The sequence below is a fragment of the Saccopteryx leptura genome, chromosome 2 (genome assembly GCF_036850995.1).
Source record: "Saccopteryx leptura isolate mSacLep1 chromosome 2, mSacLep1_pri_phased_curated, whole genome shotgun sequence".
NCBI lineage: Eukaryota > Metazoa > Chordata > Mammalia > Chiroptera > Emballonuridae > Saccopteryx > Saccopteryx leptura.
In genome coordinates this window covers 176,111,755-176,132,648 of record NC_089504.1, presented here as the reverse complement: position 1 = coordinate 176,132,648, position 20,894 = coordinate 176,111,755, and the positions used below count along the sequence as shown (strand labels likewise).

The window sequence follows — 20,894 nt, the reverse complement described above, 5'->3', positions numbered from 1 at the left end:
CTTGTAGACAGCATATGTATGGGTTCTGTTTTCTTATCCAAGCAGCTACCCTGTGTCTTTTGATCGGATCATTTAATCTATTTACATTTAAGGTTATTATTGATATGTAGTTGTTTATTGCCATTTTATTCTTTAAAACTTTATTTCTCTTTTGCTATATTCTTTTTTTCCTTTGATCTGTTTACAACAGGTCCCTTAGCATTTCTTGCAGCATTGGTTTGGTTGTAGTGAATTCCTTGAGTTGTTTGTTGCTTTTTTTTTTTTTTTTTTTTGTCTGGGAAGCTTTTTATTTCTTCTTCAATTTTAAATGATAGCCTTGCTGGATAAAGTAGTCTTGGTTGTAGGCTCTTGTTCTGCATTACTTTGAATATTTCTTGCCATTCCCTTCTGGCCTCAAGTGTTTCTGTTGAGAAGTTAGATGTCATCCTTATGGGGACTCCTTTGTAAGTGATAGTCTTTTTTTCTCTAGCTGCTTTTAATATTTTCTCTTCATCACTTAGCTTTGGTATTTTAGTTATGATATGTCTTGGTGTAGATTTCTTTGGGTTTCTCTTTAATGGAGTTGTCTGTGCTTCTTGAACTTGTGAGACATTTTCCTGCCTTAATTGAGGGAAGTTTTCAGCTATAATAAGTTTGAACAAAGTCTCTATCCTTTGTTCTTTCTCTTCTTCAGGAACCCCTATGATGTGGATGTTATTTGTCTTCATGTTTCACAGAGCTCTCTTAGAGTTTCCTCAGACAATTTGATTCTCTTTTCTTTTTTTCTGCTCTGCTTCTGTGCCTTCATTTATTTTGTCTTCTAACTCTGATTTGATTCTCAGCTTCATCCATACTGCTTTTAATTCCTTCCATTGTGTTCTTCCTTTCTGATATTGTATTTGTCATTTCTGACTGATTCTTTTTTATTATTTCAATATCCTTTTTTATATTTGCTATCTCTTTATTTAGGTGTTTGTAATGACCATCTATTGTTGTTTTAAGATGTTTGAGCATCCTAACAATTGTTATTTTAAACTTTGCATCTGGTAATTTGGTATATCTTACTCATTCAGGTCCTTTTCTGGGGATTTCTCTTGATTCATTTGTGTTGCATTTCTCTGCCTTCTCATTTTGTCTGTGTAAAGGAAGGTTTTGGCCACTGGAGTCCACTGGGTTGGCCTGTGTGTTCCCTAGGTGTGGTCTGTCTGCAGGCCCTCCACCCCCTCTGCTTTTGCTGCCTAGGGCGTTCGGGTATGGGCGTTGCTGGTGCCTGCCCACTGGGGCTGTTGCTGTGGTTTCTGCCTGTCCTTCACGGGAGTGGCTGTGATCATGTGCTCGGGTGTACAAGATTCAGTGGCCTTGATCTTCGCCCCGCCCCTGCGGGTGGTGTTATGCTCGGCCCTGAAGGCAGGGGTGAACACCTTTGCTCAGCTGCGGGTCTCCACCTGATTTTGGGTTTTTGCCCCACCCCTGCAGGAGAAGCCCAATTGTGGAATGTCTGCAAACCTTGGCTCCACATGCCTGGTGGGACTGTGTGCCCAAGCTCAGTAGTGGCACTCCACCTGTTCTGGGCTTTTGGATCCACCCCTGCAGGAGGAGCCAGCTCCCAAGTTAGGCCACAAGCCTTGGTTCTGCAGGCGGGGCAAGGCTGTGCTCCTGCACCCTTGCTCAAGGGCATATCTCCGCTCCTTCTGGGGCTCCTGCCCTTCCCCCACAGGCTGGATTGCAGGCGGCCTGCACCTGGGCCTGACCATTTTTGCATGTCCCCTCCTCCCCAGCCAGACAAGACTGAGCTTACAAACTGGGCCTTAGTGGTGGCCAGCTGGCTTCTGCCCTTGCCAATAGAACCGCGCTTTTGTGTCCCACTGCTGTCAGCCCTCAGGTGAGCCCTCAGCCATGTGGGTGAGGGTGCTGCAGCTCAGACCCTAACACTCACTACTGTAGTCCTGAAAGCTCCCTCCTTCTAAGCGACTCTGCTCTGAGTGCCACGGGAGAGCTTGTTTGACTGGTGTCCTGCTTCCCTTTGCTGATATTGCTGTTTTCAGGGGAAATATTCAGTTCAGGTTTGGGGAGTGACTCATCCCAGGGTTTAGGGTGGCTGTCTCTCAAAATGTTTTTTGAGTTGCCATTTGCTTTTCTGATGATCTTATTTAATTTTAAAAAATCAAATACTTCTTTTTTTATTACTTCATATTCATTTTGAAATAGCTCATAATTTTCGTGAGCCATATATTTATTCTTTGTATGGATAAGTATTGTAAGAACTCTGAAACTTACCATATAAATCTAGAAAGTTTCAGTTTCTCTTTCTTAGTTTTTGGGCTATTTTAACAGTACATTCCACTTTTAGATATGCTCCAGACAAAATATATTTTATTACATTTTTTATATTGTATAGTTAATTATCTTTTAGTCCAATTCAGGAAAAAAAATATTATTTATTAAAAATTTATCTTGACCCTGGCTGCTTGGCTCAGCAGCAGTAGAGCATCATCCCAGTATGTGGAAGTCCCAGGTTTGATTCCTGGTGAAGGCACACAAGAGAAATGACCATCTGCTTCTCCACCTTCCTTCTCTCTCTCCCCTGCAGCTATGGCTCAAATGGTTTGAGCTAGTCAGTTCCGGATGCTGAGAATGGCTCCATGGCCTTGCCTCAGGCCTTGAAATAGTTTAGTTGCTTTGCTATGGAGCAACAGCCCCAAATGGGTAGAGCATCACCCTGAAGGGGGATTTCGAGGTGGATCCTGGTTGGGACACAAAGTTTGTCTCTCTGCCTCCCTGCCTCCCTGATTCTCACTTAATTAAAAAAATTATCTTTATTTTTTGCCACTTCTAGTGGTTATTTCTAGTGGTCATCAAATTCTACTTTCTATTAGATATCATAAAACTCCAACTTAAAGAAAAAAATTTTTTAGTTCATATATCTTGTCAAGGAATTCCCTCAGTTTTTGTTCATCCTATCAAGAGTCTTTATCCCTCTATTTTTTCTAGGTAGTAAATTCCTGGTTGACTTTGTTTTTCTTCCAACACTTTAAAGATGACATTAAATTGTCTTTTGTATTGAATAAATTTTGATGAGAAGGCTTCTGTAGTTCTTTTCTTTAATTCTTTTTTAATTTATTGTGTTTGCAGAGATTCTAGTGTCCCCCTGAATGCATCCCCCCTCAAGTTCCCCACAACATTCCCCTTTTTCTCCTCCCCACAATGCTCTCCCCTTTCCCCTCCAGGATTAGCTTTTCTGCTCTCTATAACGTTTTATGATGTGTGTATAAATTCACCAATCTCTTTCCCTTTTCTGATCCCTTCCTATCATCCCCTTTCCCTCTGTCTGCTTTCCCTCTGGACCCATTGATCCTGCCTCTGTCTCTATTCCATTCCTCAATTCATATTGTTCATTGGATTCTTCAAATGAGTGAGGTTATATGATATTTTTCTTTCTCTGCCTGGCTTATTTTACTTAACATAATAGTTTCCAGGTCCATTCATGTTGTCACAAATGGTAAGATTTCCTTCTTTTTCATGGCCCCATAGTATTCTATTGTGTACCATAGCTTTTTAATCCACTTGTCCACTGACTGGCACTTGCTCAACATCACTAATCATTAGAGAAATGCAAATTAAAACCACAATGAGATATCACCTGACACCAGTCAGAATGGTGCTCATTAACAAAACAACACATAATAAGTGTTGGCGAGGATGTGGAGAAAAGGGAACCCTCCTGAATTGCTGGTGGGAATGCAGACTGTGCCACCACTGTGGAAAAGAGTATGGAGATTTCTCAAAAAATTAAAAACTAAACTGCCTTTTGACCCAGCCATCCCACTTTTAGGAATATATCCCAAGAACACCATCAATGATTCAAAAAAAAGAAATGCACCCCCATAAAATGCACCCCCATGTTTATGGCAATGTTGTTTTCAATAGCCAAGATATGGAAACAGCTTCTGTAATTCTTATCTTTGTCTTTTGGGGTGAAAATTGTCTTTTTCATGTCTGGCTGCTTCCAAGATTTATTCCCTATTCATAATTGTCAGCAGTTTCAATATGATGTGTTTATGAGTGGGGTGTTTGTTGTTGGTGTTTTTTGTTGTTGTTATTAGTTTTGTTTTTTTTCTAATATTCTTTTTAGGGTTCTATGAGCTTTTGGATATATGATTTTTATTATTTTTTGAAAATTCTCAGTCATTATCTCTTCAAATATTCCTTCTCCATTATTTCTCAGTTAACTTTATGTAACTCTAATTACACATAACATTAAATCATTTTATAATATCTCAGAATATTTTGTCATTTATTTTTCTGCTAATTTATTCTGTTTTGTTAAATCAAAGATACTTTTCAACTCTGTCACAATTAGTTTCCTAGTATTTCCATTTCATTCATGTGTCTGCTAAATTTTTCTTCTGCTCAAGCATGTTGTCCACTTTTTCCACTAGAACTTTTAATTTATTAATCATAGTCATTTTAGATTCCCTGCCAACACCTGATTCTGGTGATTACTTTATCCTTAATACTAGGTTGTATTATTCTTGATTGTCTTCTAATAGTAACTTGATTTTTTTTTCATGTGTGTGTGTATATTTCATAATTTTTAGAACAGAAGAGACTGAGATAAACAATATTTTTGACCGCAATTGGCCTGCTTCTTTTTCTGCTCTGTCTTAAGTGTGCTGGGTTGAGTTAATCTAGTTACAAATTTAGGGGGCCTTGGGTTTCATTGTTTATTTTTGTCTGAAGTTTGTTATTGTCCTCAGTGTACTACAGCCTTCAAATTGCCCTACCGTAGCCTGACCTATTGACCTGGAATGCCCTACACTTGCTTCATCAGGGCACAAATGAGAAGTAACTACTATGAGTTGATGCTTTCCACTCCACAGCCCCTTTTCTCTCTCCCTCTTCTCTCTAAAATCAATAAACAAAGTCTTTTTAAATTTTTCTTTAGCATTACCTTATGCTTACTGAAGGACCAAATTGCTAGACTTTCTCAGTGTTACTGTTTTACCTTCAACTTTCTGTGTTTCCTCTAAGCCTGTGCCACTCATAGAAGGTGGATTTTTTTCCATGTTTTTTATTAGTTCTTCAGTGGTAGACATTTATTATTTGTTACTTATTATGTATTAGTATTATGTATCATGCTAATTCGTCTGGTAAGGAGTGGACTGTGTTTTTTTTTGTCACAACTGAGCCCATTTTAGGCAAGCTTCTTTTCCCTTGGAATTGAGGATGGGACTTTTCCAGTGATATTGAGTCTATACAGCTATAGGACACCTTTAAGCCTAAACTTAAGGTGGTTTCTTTTTTAAGCCCAGAGGTGGAGAAAATATTTTTTTTAACTTCCTCCAGTCAAAATGGGTTTTCACTGGATCCCTGTAGGTAACATTTGCTGCCCTTCTTTCTAGTTGCATTTCTTACTATTTGTCCTTTTAAATTCCAGTCACAAATTACAGCCTTAACATTTGCGGTTTATAAAAGGCAACTGGATCACTCTAGTAAACAAATCAGTAAACCTTTCAAAAACACCAAACTTAAAGTGAGACTACATGTGAAAAACATTGTTTTGGAAACAAACTGATATATTAGAGAACAAGATCATAGATTATAGAACTAAAGTTTTGATGAAATCATAGAGAGGAAAGAAGACAGACTGTATATCTCACACTTTTTTAAAAATTCTGAAACATTGGTCTTTTGACAGTCAGTCCCTTGTGTTCTTTTATATTATGTCAATTGATGCAAAAGGATTATTGAAATTGCTATTCTATTTTTATTCTCCAGAATAAAAATTATGGAGGCAGCACCACAACCTTTTAGACATTTTTTTTATTGGATAAATTCTTTAAATATGGAGGATGAACAGAAGTGAAAGGGAAAACCTGCTAATTTTTAATGTTGTGCATATACACTGCTCACAAAAATTAAGGGATATTTTATTGCTTCATATTCATTTTAAAATATCCCCTAATTTTTGTGAGCAGTATAATTTCTATGTCTTTAATGCTCTTAGTACACTTTCATAAATTTATTTGATATTTACATATATTTTTAACCATTTAACTTGCTTCAGAAGAAACGTGAATTTCCCTAAGAAGTTAATACAACATGTTTGGCTTATTATTTAAAACTATGCTCAAGTATGTAAGAAAAATATGAAAATAATGACAGAAGAAATGAAAGGTATAAATTTCTAGACGTAAAAAGCACTATCTGTATTTAAAAGTTCATTGGTTGAGAATAACACCAGGTTATATAATGCAGGATAAAAAGAGCAATGAGCATTATGACACTGAAATAGAAATTATAAAAAATAAAGCATAGAAAGATAAAAACAATAAATAATAGAGTCTATAGGATACATGGAAAAAATTCAAACTGTTTAATGTCATCATAGTTGAAGTACCAAAAGGGGAATTAAGAAAAAAATTTTATATTACATTGGCTGAAAATTTTCAAAATGTCATGAAAACTAAACCCACGTATTCAGAAAGATAAATAAAATCAAAGTAGTATAAACAAAGAAAGCTACATAGGCCATATTATACTTAAATTACTAAAAACCACGTGAGAGAAAAATTTTTAAACAGAGGAAAAATATATATATATTCCATACAAATGAACAAAGAAAAGAGAATTATAGGTTAAATACTATCACCTTAGAATTCTTTCCATAGAAAAAATATTCAGCTAAAATATTTAACCAGTTAAAGGCTAAATATGGGTTAGCATTAGAATTTGCAATCTCTTGAAGACTTTTTATAGTACATTGTACTATGCCTATATACAATTAATAATGAACAAATTTTCTTGGAAAATAAAAGACGTGAAAATCAAACAATGTTCCTGGAAAAAATAAAAGAATAAAAGAAAGTATTTTAATACATTTTTTATAATTATCTTACAGTACTGGGGAAAAGTAGGTTCACATTTCTGAGTATGCAAAACAGAATTTATTCTTATATTATTATTAATTAATTACTGCATTTTTCCATAGGAACAGTTATAAAGTTACTTTACCCACAGCCTATATACATTTCAGGAATCAAACTGGAAATACCTGAGATTGATGCTTGAGACTGAATAAGTTTTTTTTTGTTTTTTTTTTTTTTTTGTTTTTTTTTCATTTTTCTGAAGCTGGAAACAGGGAGAGATAGTCAGACAGACTCCCGCATGCGCCCGACCGGGATCCACCTGGCACGCCCACCACGGGGCGACGCTCTGCCCACCAGGGGGCGATGCTCTGCCCATCCTGGGCGTCGCCATGTTGCGACCAGAGCCACTCTAGCGCCTGAGGCAGAGGCCACAGAGCCATCCCCAGCGCCCGGGCCATCTTTGCTCCAATGGAGCCTTGGCTGCGGGAGGGGAAGAGAGAGACAGAGAGGAAAGCGCGGCGGAGGGGTGGAGAAGCAAATGGGCGCTTCTCCTGTGTGCCCTGGCCGGGAATCGAACCCTGGTCCTCCGCACGCTAGGCCGACGCTCTACCGCTGAGCCAACCAGCCAGGGCAGAATGAGTTTTTTGTGTCCTTCTAGAGTCAAAAGGACAAATCAATCCATTAGCTAATTATGTAATGGTTGCATATGGTTTGTATTTACTTTGAATAATAATCTTGAATAGGAAATACCTTGAGTGAAAAAAGAAATATATTTTATTCTTACTAGCATTTATTTTAAAATATTAACATCTAAAATACCTTGAGTGAAAAAAGAAATATATTTTATTCTTGCTAACATTTGTTATTTTAAAATATTAACATTTATTATAGTGGTACTATCTGAGACAATGAAACCATATTCCAGTCCTAGAATCTACCATGGTGAATTGAATTGGGTTTTTTTTGTACCTATTCCTCCCCTATTCAATTGAGTGGCCTAATCTGATTGCTAAATAAATTTAACTATTGCATAAAATTTGGATTTACTTTGAAGAAAATGAAATAATTTCTTGAATTTATTATTTAAGGGAAGCAAGTAGTAAGTTCAGAAAAACAGATGTCTATACAGGACAAATATAAAAATAAAATTTACTAGACAATTGTTTACATTGCAAATTTTTCTAAAAAGTTTTTGTAGGCCCTGGCTGGTTGGCTCAGTGGTAGCATGTTGGCCTGATGTGTGGATGTCCTAGGTATGATTCCCAGTCAGGGCACATAAAGGAAGTGCCCATCTACTTGTCCACCTCTCCCCTCTTACTTCTCTCTTTCTCTCTTCTTCTCCTGAAACCATGGCTCAATTGGAGTGAGTATGTCCCGGGTGCCAGGATGGTGCCATAGCTTCTTCTCAGGCATTGAAATAGCTCAGTTGCCCAGCAACAAAGCAGTGGCCCCAGATGGTCAGAACATTGCCCTGTAGGGAGTTTTCTGGGTGAATCCCAGTAGGGGCACATGTGGGAGTCTGTCTCCCTGCCTCCTCACCTCTCAGTTAATAAAAATAAATGAATAAATAAATAAATATTTGAAAAGTTGAATTTGAGATAAAAGTTACAAGAGTGGTAAGATTTTTTTATGTAGCAATGAAAAAAGAGTATGTTGGTTTGAGGTATAAAAGAAACTAAAGTAGAAATTTTACATAATAATAGCAGTTATGTAATGCTCACCATGTATAATATAGTAATATATATTACCTCATGCAATTCTCAAAAATATCTTAAATATCCATGGTGTAAATAAGGAAATTCAGATTCAGAGATGTTGAATAATTTGCTGAGGGTCACATAGCTCCTAGATAAAGAAGGCTGAACACATTCCCCCAAACTCTCTAATCTTAATCATGGCATAAAAAACACTCATCCATATGAATCTTGTTAATGGATTGGAATTTATATTGGAAAACTAGACTTTAAGACTAGAAAACTACTCTTGGGAAGACTGTAAATGAATAACTGTATCAGTCAGTAGCTAAGCAATATCTTGTTTCAATGACAGACATGATATTTACAGTGAAACTGACCTTTTTTGTATGTAAGAGATTCAATACAGGATTCCATTTACAATGGAAGGATATGAAAATGACTCATGATATTTGACCTTCTTAGTACTTTCAAGAGAATATTTTAAAAATCCCTGAAATTGACTATAAGCATATCAGAACTGGTGACTAAATGGGAATTCTGGGAGAAGCATAGCTGAAACACAAAAGTTTAGATATCTTCCACATCCACAGTACTTGGTTATAACTGCAATTATTCAACTGAGAGATGATGAAGGACTGGATTTAACACTGTGACATCTGGGAGAGACAGGGGAAAATGAATCTAAAAATCTCCAAATATATCTGATACTCTATTATTGATTAAATGGGAAAGAAGAGAGGTGTAAAGGAGGCATTGAGAATGACATCAAATGCCCCCTGATTTGGGACACAGAGTCAATGATTTTAAGAAAATAAAGGAGGTAGAGAATAAGAAGAGAAGCTTTATTTCAAAAGTGTCCAATTTCAGATGCCTACCTTTAGGTAATTACATCAAATAGACAGTTGGAACTCTGATTTGTATGAAACCAAATCTGGAATATAGTAAGAAGTACTATTTACTTTCTCTTCTCTCTCCTTTTTCCCTCAGAAAGTTGAAAGGACAGCTTAATAAAATGAATCAAATACCTCAAATACTGTAAGAAGATGAGTTTAGGGCTACAGTTTGACTGTAGATAACATCAGGGTCTCTATTATTGTTTCAATTAGATTAGTTAAGGCCCTACCATGTTCAGGTCCATCTTTCCCTGTTCTTTTCCTAGATCTTAAAGAGCAGAGAGGCCCTGGCCAGTTGGCTCAGTGGAAGAGCATTGGCCAGGCATGTGGATGTCCTGGGTTTGATCCTTGATCAGGGCACACAGAAGATGCAACCATTTGTTTCTCCACGCCTCCCTTTCCTCTCTCTCTCTCTCTCTCTCTCTTTCTCTCTTCACCCTCCCGCAGCCATGGTTTAATTGGCTGGAGCAAGTTGGCCCCTGGTGCTGATGATGGGTCCTGGGCCTCTGCCTCAAGTGCTAAAAATAGTTTGGTTACCCAGCAGTAGAGCAACAACACCTCAGATGAACAGAGCATTCCCCCATTAGGGGGCTTGCTAGGTGGGTCACCATTTGGGCATGCAGGAATCTGTCTCTCTGCCTCTCCTGCTCTCATTTAATTAAAAAAAACTAAATAAATAAAATAAAAAGCAGGAAACACTTTCTGATTATATTCCTTTACCAATATTTCCAAACATGTATGTCTCAACAATAGTGGCCAGAGGAAGATTCAAATATCTTATTACTTTGAGTCCTAAAAACCCAGGCACTTACTTTTATACTGTTATGGTTATAGTCTCAGAATTTTAAATGCTATAATTTCAGTGTGGTGGAGTAGAAAGAATACTAAATAAGTACTGAATGAACTATTTCTTTTCAAACAATTTTACTAATAAATTGTGCTACTTGAAAAAAGTTTAGATAACTTATTGCAATAGAGCTGTGACTTTCAACCTTTTACATCTCATGGCACACACGAACTACTAAAATTCTGTAACACACCAAAAAATTTATTTTTTGCTTATCAGACAAAAAGAATAGGTATAATTTTGATTTATTTACATCAGATATATATTTTGTGTTGGATGTTGTCATTTTTTAATTTGGCAATCTAAGTAAAAATAGATCAGTGCACCTGACAAAATACAGTTAGTCCCTGAGTTACAAACATCCAACTTACTTGCAACTCATACTTACAAATGGAGCACCATAAGGACTATTGGTAATCAACTGCAGTTGGACATCAGTAAAAATGATATTATAGAGTTACTTTACTCCCATGGCAAAGAACTAACCAATGAGGACCTTATGGAACTAGAGCAGCAGATGATAGCATTTAGGGAAGAAAACAGGAACCTAAAAACTCCAGAACAGAAAAAGTTTTCTACAAAAGAGTTGCTGATGCTTTGTGTCTCATTGAATCAAGAACGACAAAGTTAGAGTAGCAAGATTCTGATACAAAGAGGTTTACCAAAGTTTACCCTACAGTTACTAAAGGCCTGAGATGCTATAGGCCATTTATGATGAGAAAAAGGAAAGCTCTATACAAAACTCTCTTGATGCCTACTTCAAGAAACTGACTCCAGTAGCATTCTCTCCAAGTCCATCATCTTCTATCATTCAATGGCTTAAGGATGTATTTGAAAATGTTTAAGTATTTATATGCACAGAAAGAAAACATAAATACTACTTTAAGACAAACATCTAAGTTGCATATAATAGGTAAATGTACTTTTTCCAACTTACATACAAATTCAGCTTAAGAACAAATCTACAGAACCTATTTCACTTGTAACCCAAAGAATGTCTGTAGTCAGTTCAGACATGTTTTAAAAATTTTTGCAACATACCAGTTGAAAATCGCTGCACAAGGCTGTCTGCACACCTTAGTTTAAGGTTCTGATTCCAGTTTTGTGGGGAAAAATGAATTGAGATTGCATCAATATAAAGTAACATATCATGAAAATTATGCACAGAATATCCGTATAAAATCAGATTTTCCCCATCACTTAAGAGTATATTGGAAATATAAAAGCTTCTTCCTATAAATAGTTAAATTACAGTCTAGCTAACATAAGCTTGATTATATTTTCATCAGCTTTGAATTAATTTAGAAGGTAAAATATAAGTATGCTCTGTGCAAAACTGTGGGCTTAACACTGTAATGCAATGTAACGCAATGTAAATGTAAGATGGTGTATCATAGAATTATACATTTGAAACCTGTATAATCTTATTAACCAATGTCACCCTAATAAATTTAATTAAAAAATTAATACCAGTATATTGATTATGGTAACTTAACAATGTACAGACTGGTGCTCTTCCTCCCAAGAACATGCCATGCCTTTCCCTTCTCCCTATTCTTCCCCCACAGGCATGCATCCCCTAAACTCCAAGGGACTCCAGGAGACTTGCAACCAAGGGAGCACTGGGCAGGGGCAGCTCATCTGGGTTAACCCCCTGAACCTGTCTCCACGGCCCCTTTCTCTGAATTTCCAGTGAGCTGATAGTAGTGCTGTCTTGGCTCACATCTTTCACTGTAACTTTTACTTCTCAGAGAACCAAAGGAGCCTTGCCTAGGCTCTCTCCTGTTGTTTCTTCTTCTAAGTCCTTCCCTGTTTCACTGTCCCCAGCTTTAATAAACGTATGTTCAAAAACCTTTTTTTAAATATACAAACTCCCAACCCAGAAAATGTCAGTTATTGGTGAGAACTAAAGAAGCAAAAAAAAATTTATATTTTACTGTGACTCACATTTTCTATACAGAAAGCTATCATTCATCTCATGTACACACACACACACACACACACACACACACACACACACACATATTTCTAAGGAAGCTTTTATTCTACTAGCTATATAGATGCATGTTGGAATTAATTACTTTTGTTAACCAAAGACACCAGTGAATATTCTCAAATTTTACTTTGCCATCACACACAAAAGACCTTTAATTTGCATTGTGATCTTTGTCTTTTTTAGTAGAAACTATGATGAAATTCTATCAGTAATGATGGCATTTAAATATTAGCAAAGGATATTTGTTCGTATGGAAATAATAAGTTGACATTTTTTAATCTTATTGGATTTACACATAACCAGTTAGTTTAAAAAAATGTTGCAGTGCTGTTGGTGGTCCCCAAATCTGTCTCTTGTTCAACAGTGTTTGGATGAAACAAACCCAGAGACGCCTCTTTTTCCAATCTCCCTTACCCTCCTTCTTCTCCAGTCACTGCCTTCGAACCACCTCAGCCATCCTCAGCCTTCAAGACCACCTAACACCAGTTTTTGTTTGTTTGGTTTGGTTTTTTTTAAGTTAAAAGAGGGGAGGCAGACTCTTGCATGGACCCCAACTGGGATATACCCTACAGGCTCTTTATGGGATGATGCTCTGCCCATCTGTTGCTGAGAAACTGAGCTATTTTTATACTGCCTGATGCGGAGGCCATGGAACCATCCGCAGCACCTGAGGTCAGTGCACTCAAACCAATTGAGCCAGGGCAGGGGAAAAGAAAGAGGGGGTGGATACACTCAGGTGGTCGCTTCTCCTGTGCGCCCTGACCGAGAGTCAAACCTGGGACATCCACATGCTGGGCAATGCTCTACCACCGAGAATACCATCCAAAGCAAACAACACTGTTTTTTTTATTTAACCTTAACTCTTTATTGCTGAACAACCACAAGCTCCCAGACTTGTCAAAATTATTCCATTGATGTGGAAGCTGCTATCAAACACCTGGTCAAACTACCTTTATGGGCTTCCTACACCTACCTCTCTCTAGGTTTCTATTTTGACCACGATGTATGGCTATGGAGGGGGTGGGCCACTTCTTCCACAATTTGCCCAGAGAGAAAGTGTGAGGACCCCAGCATCTCTTAATAATGCAAACCTAGCACTGTAGGGAATCACCCATCTAACCTTGAACCTTCTATGACTTAGATTGGAGAATTTTAAAAAGTTAAAAGCCCTGAGTGAATGTCTCTTGGGTGCAAACACCAAGAAGCTGTGTGGCCCTGGCCGGTTGGCTCAGTGGTAGAGCGTTGACCTGGCATGCAGGGGACCCGGGTTCGATTCCCGGCCAGGGCACATAGGAGAAGCGCCCATTTGCTTCTCCATCCCCCCCCCTCCTTCCTCTCTATCTCTCTCTTCCCCTCCCGCAGCCAAGGCTCCATTGGAGCAAAGATGGCCTGGGCGCTGGGGATGGCTCCTTGGCCTCTGCCCCAGGCGCTACAGTGGCTCTGGTCACAGCAGAGCGACGCCCCGAGGGGCAGAGCATCGCCCCCTGGTGGGCAGAGCGTTGCCCCTGGTGGGCGTGCCGGGTGGATCCTGGTCGGGCGCATGCGGGAGTCTGTCTGACTGTCTCTCCCCATTTCCAGCTTTAAAAAAAAAAAAAAAAAAAAAAGAAGCTGTGTGAGTGAGTGACCTTTGTGCAGACACAAAGGAATGCATGTGAACAGGCTTTAGAAAATTAGCTTTGAGGTTCTAGTTTTTCCCTTCCTTTGTGCTTGTTACTTAGCAAAAGAAAAAGAATGTACTGACCCAAATTAGCCCTTTCTCCATGTCAGCAAAATGGCCATTAGTTCTTCTTTCCCCTTACCACCTGGCCTTCGTTCCTTGTAATCCTGTTACCTCTGTTCTGCTTCTGATCAATAAAACCTACGTGAGAAAGAAATTTAGGTCTTCTTTGCCTCCCTTGGCAAGCCTCCCCCTCTCTTCCTGTTGACAGAAGTTTGTGTCTTGAGTAGGTTTCTTCCACGTGACACTGGTAGTTCCCAGTGGGCTGGGGTACTTTACAGTGCGGTGGTCACCTTCTCTTCCAGGACATGCCGAAGCCTTCCCACAATAAGTGCAGTTAAGACTCAGGATACCAAGGAAGTCACCATGGCAGTGGAGAAGAATCTGAACCAGACCCCTTGGGATCTGCATAACCTGGGTTCTATCCACACAGACCCTCAATTCTGTAACTTCGTGGAGAACCGCTTCCTGGATGAGAAGGTGAAACTCATCAAGAAGATGGGTGACCACCTGACCAGCCTCCACAGGCTGACCCACCCAAGCCCCCAGGCTGGGCTGGGTGAGTATCTCTTTGAAAGGCTCACTCTCTAGTGTAACTAGGATCTTTTGGAGCCCAGAGGCTTTTGAGGGACCATTCTGCATTTCCTTTGTGTCTGGCTTTTGCCTGAACCTCTCCCTGAAACCATTGAGGCATCCTTTTAATCTTTCTGGAGTCCTTTCCCAGACATTGAACCAAATGGAAACAATAAAGCTTTTTTGCAGCAGAAAAAAAATGTCAAAAATAAAAACTGAAATATAAGAAGTTCAGAAAGCTGCTCTTGAGTTGACAGTTTGCTGAAAAAATTTATTTCCTTAGTTCTTTTAATTTAACTAGATGTCTGTGGAAGAATATTTGACTTGGGGTGGTGAGCTTACAATATAATATACAGAGGATGTAGACTAGAACTGTACACCTGAAACCTATATAATTTTATTAGGTAATGCCACTCCAATAAATTTAATAAATAAAATATAGTAATGCCCTGGCCAGTTGGCTCAGTGGTAGAGCATTGGCCTGGCGTGTGGATGTCCCGGGTTTGATTTCCAGTCAGGGCACACAGGAGAAGCACCCATCTGCTTCTCCACCCCTTCCTCTCTCACTTCTATCTATCTATCTATCTATCTATCTATCTATCTATCTATCTATCTATCTATCATCTATCTATCATCTATCCCTATCTATCATCTATTATCTATCTATCAATTATCTATCTATCATCATCTATCTATCATCTATTTATCTATCAATTATCTATCTATCTATCATCTATCTATCTATCTATCTATCTATCTATCTATCTATCATCTCTCCCTCTCCTGCAGTCATGGCTCTATTGGAGCTAGTTGGTCCCTGGTGCTGAGGATGGGTCCATGGTTTCCACTTCAGGCATGAAAAAGAGCTTCACTGCTGAACAACAGTGCAGCACCCCAGATGGGCTGACCATCACCCCCAGTGGGCTTGCTGGGAGGATTCCAGTCTGCGTTCATGTGGGAATTTGTCTGTGTCTCACCTCCTCTCACTGAATAAAAATAAATAAATAAATAATTTAACTAGATTTCTTTCATTTCATAAAATGTTTATATAATATATACAACTAAGTTATAATATCCTAAAAGCTAATTTTTAAACTAATCTGGGTAATTTCTTGAATGAAATAATTGTCATTAAATATAATTTAACAATTTCTTTTTAATGAAAATTAAAACTAACACTGTACTACATATAAGTATAATGACTTAAAGAACAGGAAGGTATTTTTCTTGGACATAAATATATTTTATAATGAGTGAATCAAAAATTATGTCTGTGGGTAAGATTCTATCACTATAATACAGGTCCTCTTTTTATAGCAACAGTTTCATGGTATAATTCAGTTAACTGAAATTTAAGCACAAACTGTTGAACAAACCAAATAAATTGAAACGATCAAAGAAAAGAAAAATCAGGCTTTGTGTTTTCAGAAAACACATAATCTCTTTTGTTTTACCATCATATTCAGTGCCTTTCAGATTTTGGTGAGTATCAGATTCATGTCTATGCTGGTCTGGGATTTTATTTTTACCTTAGTTACAAGCTACTGAACTAGCTTATTATTTTTTCCTGAATGAAAGTAGAAGACACAAGACTCTAAGGTTAGAGACAAAGAACTTTAGTGCTCACAATAGAGCAAGCAGCGTGTGAGCATAAATAGATGATGCCTCATACTCTTACCCCCATGTTCTTCAGTGGTAATGCAGAATGCCCTGATGGATGCCCCTATGTTTCTGGGATCCAGATGGCTGAACCAGAATTATGTCTGAAGCTCTTAGGCTGGGCTACCAACCAGAGGGTTTATCAGTCATGGCTACCTGCAGTTACTGGTAAGAATAAGATAGGCATCATGCTCAGAAATGGTCAGGGAAGAATCCTGAATTTTTAAAAGAATTTTATATATTTTCCCTCCCCTTTCCTCTCCCAGAAGGAAGTCAGAAGGTGATCAGTCAATTCTGGAATGGCCACATTTGGTGACAAAATTGTCTTATAAAGGCTATAGACCAGAAATAGATAAAGTAGGTTGAATCAGAAATAATTTTTAGATGATTTTTAAAAATCTTTATTTCATCTTTTAATGATTCCATCAGCCTGAAGATGATAAGGGGCATGAATGTCCATTAAATTTCATGATCATCAGCCTATTTCTTTTTACTGTTATGACAAAAGGTAAAACCATATATAAATTGGAAAGTGGAACATGGTAGTTTAAATTTGTCATAGTAGGGTGGCCAGAGTTAGCTGATTAAACTAGAATGACAACACCATGACCAGAAAAACCATTGACAGTCATGAAATACCACAAACAGCCTTAAGAGAGGGATCAAAGATTTCATGTAGTGCATTTGCAGAAAGCAGCTGGGGCAATTACTCCTGAAATATGGCCTCCCACTGCTAGTCAAATGTGTCAACTTTTGGTGACATGAAGTGGTGATTTCTGTAACTAAGGTAAAAATCAAATCCCAGAAACAGATAGTTCTTTATTTTATGTCCACTTTACAAAAGTGAATGTGTTGCTATGTCCAGCACACAATGAATTAGGTAGTGATCATGGTCATCTGAGGAGGATTGACAGTAGCTTGATTCCACTTGGTCTCATTAGAGAATAGGCCCTTACTATAGACATCCATATAAGTGACTCAGTCTATCTGATTGCCAGCTAAGATTTGTTTCAATAGATTATGCTAAAAAAAGTGTATTTAATCTGCCAGTCTATAGTCTACCAATTGATAGACCAGACAACTGGGACATCAGCAACAGCCTGAGTATTAGTAAAAATATAAAATAATTTGTCAAGTGTAGTATTGACCAAGGCTATTAAGACTGTCTTGAGTTATTCCCACTTACTGGAATAACCACATCCACTTCTGTTGACGAATAGATGGTACTATGACTGAACATCAATAGCAGTTCATTAAGTTTTAATTTAGCTGAACCATCAATAAATCAGGCCTAGAAGTTTATAAGAATACCTATGAATCAAGGATCCCTTTGTATCAGCAACATTGTTTCATGAAGGCAGTGGAGTTGAAGGTGTTTTCTCCAATTGTGTGGCTTCTTATTTCTAAATAAAGACAAAATGCTGCTCCAACCTGTGCACCTGTGCTCTTGACTATACAATTTCTATTCAGCTAGTGAGGCTTGTTTCCTTTCTTGTTAATGAGCCTGGATATTTTTTGGTGTGTTTATTGCTATTTTTATTTATTTTCTGTGAATTGCCTGCATTATTTGCCCATTTTACTATTCAGTTATTTATCCCTGTGTTGCTTTATTGAAGTTCTTTTTAAATCATGTTTCCCAGTCTTTTGTTGCTTGTCATTTATGGCATCTTTTACTATATATTTTTTTTCTTTTTTCTGAAGTTGGAAACAGGGAGAGACAGTCAGACAGACTCCCGCATGCGCCTGACCGGGATCCACACGGCACGCCCACCATGGGGCGACGCTCTGCCCACCAGGGGGCGATGCTCTGCCCATCCTGGGCATCGCCATGTTGCGACCAGAGCCACTCTAGCGCCTGAGGCAGAGGCCACAGAGCCATCCCCAGCGCCCGGGCCATCTTTGCTCCAATGGAGCCTTGGCTGCGGGAGGGGAAGAGAGAGACAGAGAGGAAAGTGCGGCGGAGGGGTGGAGAAGCAAATGGGCGCTTCTCCTGTGTGCCCTGGCCGGGAATCAAACCCTGGTCCTCCGCACGCTAGGCCGACACTCTACCACTGAGCCAACCGGCCAGGGCTACTATATTAAATTTGTAAATTCTGTGTAGTCAAGTCTGTCATGTTGTATCTATATGCCTTTTGAATTTGGTGCATTTCCTTAAAGGTACTCTTCTACTCCAATATTCTTAAAATATTTCTGTATGTTTTCTTCCAAATGTTAATTTGCTTGAAACTTCAATTCATCTAGAATTCCTTTTTATATGTTAGGATTAGTAATAAAACTTTATTTTCTTCTAAATAGTTACTATCTGAACAGTATTCATTATAATCTTCATTTTCTTCTGATTCAAAATGCCTCCTTTTGGGAACCCTCATACACTGTTGGTGGGAATGTAAAGTAGTACAACCATTATGGAAGAAAGTATGGTGGTTCCTCAAAAAACTGAAAATAGAACTACCTTATGACCCAGCAATCCCTCTACTGGGTATATATCCCAAAAACTCAGAAACATTGATACGTAAAGACACATGCAGCCCCATGTTTATTGCAGCATTGTTCACAGTGGCCAGGACATGGAAACAACCAAAAAGCCCATCAATAGATGACTGGATAAAGAAGATGTGGCACATATACACTATGGAATACTACTCAGCCATAAGAAATGATGACATCGGAACATTTACAGCAAAATGGTGGGATCTTGATAACATGATACGAAGCGAAATAAGTAAATCAGAAAAAAACAGGAACTGTATTATTCCATACGTAGGTGGGACATAATAGTGAAACTAAGAGACATTGATAAGAGTGTGGTGGTTACAGGGGGGAGGGGGGAATGGGAGAGGGATAGGGGGTGGGGAGGGGCACAAAGAAAACAAGATAGAAGGTGACAGAGGACAATCTGACTTTGGGTGGTGGGTATGCAACATAATTGAACGACAAGATAACCTGGACTTGTTATCTTTGAATATATGTATCCTGATTTATTGATGTCACCCCATTAAAAAAATAAAATTATAAAAAACAAACAAACAAACAAAAAAAAATGCCTCCTTTTGGTTTATAAGAATTCTAAATATGGTTGGATATATATATATATATATATATATATATATATATATATTACTATTCATACTAGTCTAAAATATTCACTGAATTGTGTTGGCAGGACAGAAAAATAATTATGTAATATTATTTTGAAAAATAATAATTTTTTAAAATATTGCCATGTAGCTCATAATGTCATTGTGTTCCTCAAATCATGCTTGAAATGCAAATTTTTTCATTTTCTTTATTTTGTTACCAGAATAATTATCAATAGACCTTACATTATATTTTTGAAAAATAGAATGAAATTTAGTTTTTATAAGCAACTATTTAATAACAAAATAAATTAAGCATCTTAATAACAAGAATCATCTTTTCTGCAAGGAAAACCATTGCTTCACTGTCCTGTGTTCACCCTTACTACCAAGATGTGAGCAGGTTGGCCTGATCTGTCATGGCACAGTGGATAAAGTGTCGACATGGAACATTAAGGTTGCCGATTCAAAACCCTGCACTTGTGTGGTCAAGGCACATATGGGAGTTGATGCTTCCTGCTCCTCCCCCCTTTCTCTCCCTCTCTCTCTCTCTCTCTCTCTCTCTTCTCACTCTTTCTCCTCTCTCTAAAAAAAAAAGAATAAATAATGAATAATAAAAAAAAAGATGTGAGCAGGTTAAAGATGATTAAAGGAATATGTCCCTTTTTTGGCCAATTTGCTTTCTTTTTGCATCAAGACCCAAATCTACTAAAGTCCATGTAACTGACTATTCAATCTTTTTTTTTTCCCTTCTTTTTCAAGTAAGAGGAAGTGAGATAGAGACAGACTCCCACCTGCACCTCGACAGGAATTTACCTGGCAATCCTTGTCTGAGGCTGATGCTCTGCCTATCAGGGGCCATGCTCGCAACCCCGAGCTATTTTTAGTACCTGAAATGGAGGCTCCAGGGAGTCATCCTCAGTGCCCAGGACCTATGCTTGAATCAACTGAGCCATGGCTGCTGGAAGGGAAGAGAGAGAGAGAGAGACAGGGGAAGTGGGAAGGGTGGAGAAGCAGATGGTGACTTTTTCTGTGTGCCCTGGCCAGGAATTGAACCTGGGATATCCACACACAAGGCCAACATTCTACCACTTAGCTAACCAGCCAGGACCTACTTTTCAATCTTAAGTGTGGAAAATTTTGAATGATTACTATATTTAATTTAGATTACAAAGGTTTCATCATCACCAAAAGGAACTTCTCTAACACCTAAATCTTGTCATATAAAATCCCCCAAATAGGCCCTGGCCAGTTGGCTCAGCGGTAGAGCATCAGCCTGGCGTGTGGGGGACCCGGGTACAATTCCTGGCCAGGGCACATAGGAGAAGCGCCCATTTGCTTCTCCACCCCCCCCCCCTTCCTCTCTGTCTCTCTCTTCCCCTCCCACAGCCAAGGCTCCATTGGAGCACAGATGGCCCGGGCGCTGGGGATGGCTCCTTGGCCTCTGCACCAGCCGCTAGAGTGGCTCTGGTCGCTGCAGAGCGACACCCCAGAGGGGCAGAACATCGCCCCCTGGTGGGCAGAGCTTCGCCCCTGGTGGGCGTGCCAGGTGGATCCTGGTCAGGCACATGCGGGAGTCTGTCTGAC

General features: G+C 38.6%; 1 pseudogene; it reads left to right on the top strand.

The window, feature by feature from the left end:
* LOC136391698 (ferritin light chain-like) overlaps positions 1–14,589 on the top strand; it is a 63,705-nt pseudogene extending 49,116 nt beyond the window's left edge.
* Positions 14,590–20,894: the final 6,305 nt, after the last annotated feature.